Below are 6,918 nucleotides of genomic sequence, written 5' to 3' on the forward strand. Positions count from 1 at the left end.
AGGGGTTGTAGATGATATAGATATAACAAAGGCTTCATTATAGCCAAAAGAAAAGAAAAAAACAAGTTGTAAGGTATACGGTTAATGGAAAAACAAGAGTAAAAATCAATAAAAGGGAATTTCATCTGATTTCAAGTCAAGAAGGATACGTTGTTTAAAAATAAGTGACCTTTATTTCAAGAAAGGAAAAAAGACAAGTTCATTTATTAAGTTAAAAAATAAGTTTATTTTGCTTTTACAAAGATACAAAACATTGTGACGTCATCATGGATGACGGCCACAAGGATGGGACCAACGCTGGTCGCCTTGGTGTCGGGGTGATAGAGGGCAGGCCCGTGCATTTCCTGTTCCTCGACCTAGAGGGCAGGTTCGAACCCAATTTCCTAACCCTAACCCTAACCCTAACCTAACCCTAACCCTAACTCTAACCCAACCCTAACCCTAACCCAAACATATTTAGTCTAACTTTCCTGGATGTCGACATCCTGGCTTCTGACCAGCAGTTTTGAGGCATTTTGGCTAGTTTTATGTCTTTTACCTGGAAGTGGATGCATTCTCCCCGGAATTAGACACACCTGTAAATTAGCATAAGAATAGAAATGGATGTCAAATATTTCACACTGTTCTGTTTTTCCTTAACCCCCAGACTAAGCAGAAGTGCCCAGAATGTGGCCGCTATTATGCCAGCCTCTCACGCCACATCAGGGCGGTCCATAATATGGCTGACGAAAACCAGAGGCGCCTCCTCATATCCACCCGGTCCCTCCGCTACGGGGGCAAGCTGCGGTGCCCGGTGGAGGGATGCCAGACGGGCAAGGAGTATGTCCGTCTGGACAAGCATCTGTTGACGGCTCACCTTTTCAAACCGGTATGATACTTTACACAACTGAGTCTGAGTAACTTACCGCCTGGAGGTTCAATTCCTGGAAGTGAACTTACCCACCACTCACTCACTCATTTAATTCATCATTCCACAGGGGAAAAAACTCACCAAGGCCATGGCCAGTGCCAAGAAGGCAGCCATACGGCGCAGGCTGAGCAGCCTGGCCAGCACCCCGCCGCCGCCGCCGAGTCCCCCAGGGTCCCCCACAGCAGCTGATGATGTTGGCCGTCTGCAGGAAGGCCTGGAGTCGGTGCACAAGAGGCTGAACCTCCTGATAGCCGAGGTCAATGCCCTGCGGGCTGTGGCCCGGCGGCTGCCCAATCCAGCCACGACACCATCAGGCCGGCCTCCCCGCGCCAAGCGCCCCCACTCACCTCCTCCTGCTGCTGCCTCCTCCTCCCGGAGTCCGTCCCCCGCTCCAGCAGCTCCGTCCTCCAGGTAGCCACCTGGGTGCGTTATCACTATCAATAGTGCCTACTCCGTAATAACGACATGAGCATACATGTCCCACGATATACATGCCTTTTGCCATTGGTGAAAATGTTCTCCTACACTCCTACAGGCAGACTGCTCTCTGACACCGCCGGAGACCCGCAAAATCAACCGCCTCATGTGCCACGACCCAAAGACGGCTGAGGCCTTTTATGTGGTGGGGCCGGAGCTAACTCCACAACAGGGACGGGCGGCCCGGCTGAAGGTGCTGAAGTCCCTAATGATTTCAGTATATGTGCCGGCCCGGAGAAGGCGAGGTGAGTCATATTTAAGGTTTTTTTGTGTAACTATCCTAAATTTTGCCCCGTCAGTCAGGCAGGCATGCTGGGCATGTGTCTGACTTACTTACCGCCAGGAGGTCCAATTCCCGGAAGTTAACTTTCCCCACTGTGTAACTATCCTGGATGTAGACCTTGCCTTCTGAATTAACAAACTAAACGTACCTACCTCTTTTCTTTCAGAATTATTAGAAGCATCTGTGCATGGTGAGGTGTCAGTGGAGGAGGAGGAGGGGGGGCAGCAGCAGCAGCAGCAGCAGCAGCAGCCGGAAGGGGAGGGAGAGGTCCCACAGGAGGTGGTGGGACGGGTCCTGTGCTTCGGACTCTGGGAGCTCCGAGTGACTTTTTTTTACCCCCTTTTTGGTTTTTGTTTTTTTTTACTTTTTGTACATATTTTTATATATAGATCGACGTGTGTATTGTGTGTGTGTGTGTGTGTGTGTGTATTTATTATTATTGTTCTAAAATAAAAACCCTGTTCAAACACTAAGGTTTCATTCTTTAGAACCATCAAAAAACAAACACTTAGTGGTTCATATTTCCACGAAAGCAACATGGAAGTGAACTTTCCCCACAGTCCCTTCCTGGACTCTGCCCCGTCGGTCGGGCGGCCGTCCTGGGGCATGTGTCTTAAGATTGAGAGCGGTGGGTAAGTTCACTTCCAGGAATCAGACCTCCAGGCGCTAAGTTTCTCTAGCGCCTGGAACCCTAACCCTAACCCTAGTCTGTCTTAACCCTAACTCTGATGTTCTACCCTAACCCTAACTTTTTACCCTGAAACCTATCTTTCACCCAAAACCTCAGTCTAATTTCATTGGGTTGGTAAGGGCTAAAATTATTTACAAGGGGAATTCATTATAAAAAGTTGATTGACTAAAAATTCATAAATTTTGTTTGAAAAGGGTTAAAAATGGGATTATAATCATGGGATTTGGCATTGGAAGGGTTAAAAGGGTTTGGTTTAATTAATAAATACTATATATAAATAAGTACATCAAAAATAACTCAATCAGGGGTTTAGTGGTTAAATTCATGGGATATAGGTGATTTTGGCATTTAGGGGGTTAAAAATACATCAAAAACACATTTTGGCATTAACCGCGAGGACGGTATAGTCTAGAAACACATAAATATTAGTTAAAACCAAAAATTTGCATTTACCGCGTGTTAACCGCGAGGACCAAAATATTTATATATTAATATTTTTTACTAAAACCATAATCAGATAGTCTAAAACTGTTGAAATTTATTTAAAGCCATTACCACATGTAAGTTTTACATTGCCAGAGCTGATTAGTAGGAGTGAGCACTGGAGAGAGCTCATTCTGAGCCTGGCAACCGATGAGTCAACAGCTCTGCCAGACCATTCGACAGCTAGTTGCTGCTTATAGTTATTAGTGTGCCTGACCTGAAGAAGACCCTGACAGGGTCGAGACGTCGTTTTTGTTTACTTTAATTTGGCACACCTTCCTTTGTTTTCTAAAAAAACAAAAAAATCAAAAAAAAATCATAAAGACCAAAAAGGTTTTTTTTAAAAACCAAGAAAGGTTTTTTTAAAAACCAGAAGATGGACGGTTGGACGGTGGTGCGTTACGGCAGGAGAGGCTGGCGCAACCGTCAGCCATTTTGGGATCAGGGAGACGGAAGGTCCTGGGGGATGGACAGTGCACGTGCCCCCTCTTATCGGAGGGAGACCCAACGCAGTTACCCTAACCCCAACCCGAACCTTCCGATTCGAAAGCCATGAACACCATGGCAACAAATACCAACACTGGACCCTAAACCCAACCCGTTCAATCCTTATTGTGGGAGACTCAAACCTCTCCAGACTGCCCCGAATGTGGGACAACCGAGTCCAAGTGGACTGCTACCCAGGGGCCAACCTCGGTCATGCCAATGTGCTCTTGAGATATAGAACACCAACCTCAGACCAGGTGAGCAAAGTGGTTCTATCCTTCGGCCTTAATAACAAGAGCCAAGGCAACCCATCCATCCTAGAGAAGGCACTCCACAACATGCTCTCGGCGGCCAAAAATACCTTCCCCCAAGTGGAAATATTCATCCCAATCATTAATTTCTCAGACCAACTAGATGACAAAACTAAGTCCAACATCAGGACCCTCAACAACTTCATCAAAAAATGGACCCACTACATTCCTCGATTAGACAAAGACTCCTTCTCCACAGTGGGGGACAAGATCCATTGGACCCCAGGAACAGCCGGAGCAATTTGGCAACATTGGAAGACTTTTTTAGTCTAAACCCTAACCCCAGAAGGGGTCCCTAAACCAGAAAACAAAGAAGTTCTGAACTTATCATCCCACCTTAATTTGACCCACTCCCAACAAAAACTCCTCAAAAAAGGCCTGTCTTTTGTTCCAACATGGAACGCAGCCCAAAATAATAGAGACTCGCTCCTACTCCACCTATCGGAATATCACAGAAAAATAAAACTCAGTTCCTTCTTTGGCCCCACACCACCTACCCAAAAGAAACCCTTCCTCCCCAAATCCCAATGGGAACCACCACCAGAAAAAATACCCCCTGAAATCCTGGCCCTCATTCAAAAAGATCACTAAACAGTGTCCAACTTAAAACAAATGGCAGACAAACCCAACCTCACACCACAGGAGATCTAGGCCTTACAAGAATTAAGAGAAAATACGGCAATAGTAATCAAACCGGCGGACAAAGGGAGGGCAGTAGTTATCATGGACCGGACAGACTATATACATGAAGCCCTACGCCACCTGGGAGACCAGAATTATTACATCCCCTTGAAGGAACCAATGTTCCTGGAAACAGTGACGCAAGTAGCGGACATCCTGAATGCACTGGGAAAGAAAAAGATAATGAACAAGACACAAATTGGATATCTAAAAGGGGACGACCCCCCGAGACGAGATACTTTTACTTCCTGCCCAAAATACACAAACCCCCTGAAAAATGGACGATCCCCTACAGAATCCCACCTGGCCGACCAGTAGTCTCGGACTGCAGCAGCGAAAGTTATGGGATAGCAGAATACTTGGACTCATTCCTAACTCCCATCTCCTGAAACCACCCCAAGCTAAGGGTCTTAATGAGAGGAACCCTCTCTGAACAACAACTACACAAAGAAAGGACTGATAGGAAAGATAGATAAACAGTAGAAATGTAAATAATTCTGATGGTTAGGTAGAAACGTATTGTAAATACGTCGTTAGAGTAAAAGAAATTTGTTAGAAATAGTCTTTTATAGTTAAGTGGAAATGTGTTGTAAATAGTCCTTATGGTTAAGTAGAAATTTGTTGTAAATGTTCCTCATAATTAAAGCCCTGAATGTAACTTACCAAAATCTGTAAATATAATTGTTCAAATTTCAACACATTGTTCTCATTCTTAGAAGTCTGAATACACCTAGAGTTCATAGAAATTTTTTTTTTTTTTTTTTTTAAATAGTAACAACATGGGAGATTGTATTTACATATCTCATTGGGAAAGTAATATAATCCCTGTTTACACGTTCTAATACCGACCGTTTAAAAAAAACTAAAAAAATGAAAAACTGAATGGAAATAAAAGATAAAAATGGGATAGAAAGTGAGGACAAAAAGGGATCAAAAGTTCAAGGCCAAATAAGCTGGAATCAAAAGACTTCTGGTCTGGATTCAAAAGCTTAATGCCGGAACAAAGCCCCATCTGATTCTTTCCCTTATCATTATTATTTCCACTTCCTTAACATTATTATTTCCAATACTTGGGTCATTTCCCATAACATTAATTGTTTCCATCACATATGGACTTCACAATCATTTATAAACCTTTCTTAAACTCTAGTAATTAATATTAACATTATCAACTTTAAATTATGGTTAAAGTTAGGTTAGGGTTAGGAAGAAAGTGTTTTTGGCATCCGGCATCCCGAAGGGATGTCGGATGCCCAGGCACTCTCTTTCCAGCACATCCCCGTGTAGGCAGGGTTAGGGTTAGGGTTAGGGAACTGTCTTCTCTGAACCTGTCCTCCAGCCTGGAAGACAGGTGGTGCACGGGCCCTCCCCCTCCCATCCCATCCCAGCCCCGGTTTGACCAACGTTGGTTTTGTGCAGGTCCCTGGTAACAGAGGCGACCTCTCCTCCCGTACCACACCTGCGTCCATCCATCCCCATAGCCAGTCATACTGGCTGTTAATTCCGTATACGGAAACTTTTATTTTTAGATTTCTGTATCCGGTAAGTGTTTATTTTTCAAGTTTCCGTATACGGTTAGTCTCCCAGGTAAGTATAAAACCAAACAAAAGTGTTCTTCTTTTCCTTTACAGGTCTCAGGTAGGTAAAATAAATGAAACTGCCCTTTTTCAGGTATCCGGTAAGTATAAAATTAAATTAAATTGTCCTTTTTCAGGTCTTCAGTAAATATGAAATCAAAGAAATAAACAAAATGGTCCTTTTTCGGGTTTCAGGTAAGTAAAACAAATAAAATTTCCCTTTTTCAGGTCTCCGGTTATCTTCCGGTAAGTATAACAAAATAAATAAAATGTCCTTTTTCAGGTTCTGTAAAACAAATAAAACTGTACTTCCTCTGCTATATCAATAATGCTCCTTGTATAACTACAATGAAGCCTTTGTTATTTATATATAATAAAGAAATAAAACTTGAAAAGAAATGGTGTCTTTTTTTCAAAGATCAAACCAAAAAAACCAAAACAAATAAACTCCCCAAATAAAATGTGTGCCCTTGCAACGTTTCAACCCCTATGGGTCTTCTTCAGGCTTGGCACACCACAAAACAAATAAAATAACTGTTAAAAATCAAGGCTTCTCAAGCACTTAAGAGCTGTTACCCCTTTGAGAGTCAGAGCAAGAATGAGCCTCTCTCCAATTCCCCTCTGCTGAGTATAGGCTCCTCCCACTTTTTTTTCTCCAAAAGATTAAAGCAGCAGAAAGACAACTGGCTTTTTAACTAAGTTAACCCTATAAATGTTGCATGTTTTTAACTACCCATATTACATTATGTTATTTTAAGTATTATGTCCCAATTTTAACCCCATAAATGCCATATATTAATCAATCCCTTCCTACATTTCTTTATATTGTACCCCAAATCCATTTATTTGTATAAATTTATATTTAAACCAATCCTTTTATAAAATCCTAAATTATTAACCCATTAAATACCCCCCAATTTTCATATTTTTGAAAAATAATAATAATGATAATCCAATTAAACAATTGGAGCCTCAGATAAGGGTTAGGGTTAGGGAACTGTCTTCTCTGAACCTGTCCT

The sequence above is a fragment of the Centropristis striata genome, chromosome 20 (assembly GCF_030273125.1).
Source record: "Centropristis striata isolate RG_2023a ecotype Rhode Island chromosome 20, C.striata_1.0, whole genome shotgun sequence".
NCBI classification, from domain to species: domain Eukaryota; kingdom Metazoa; phylum Chordata; class Actinopteri; order Perciformes; family Serranidae; genus Centropristis; species Centropristis striata.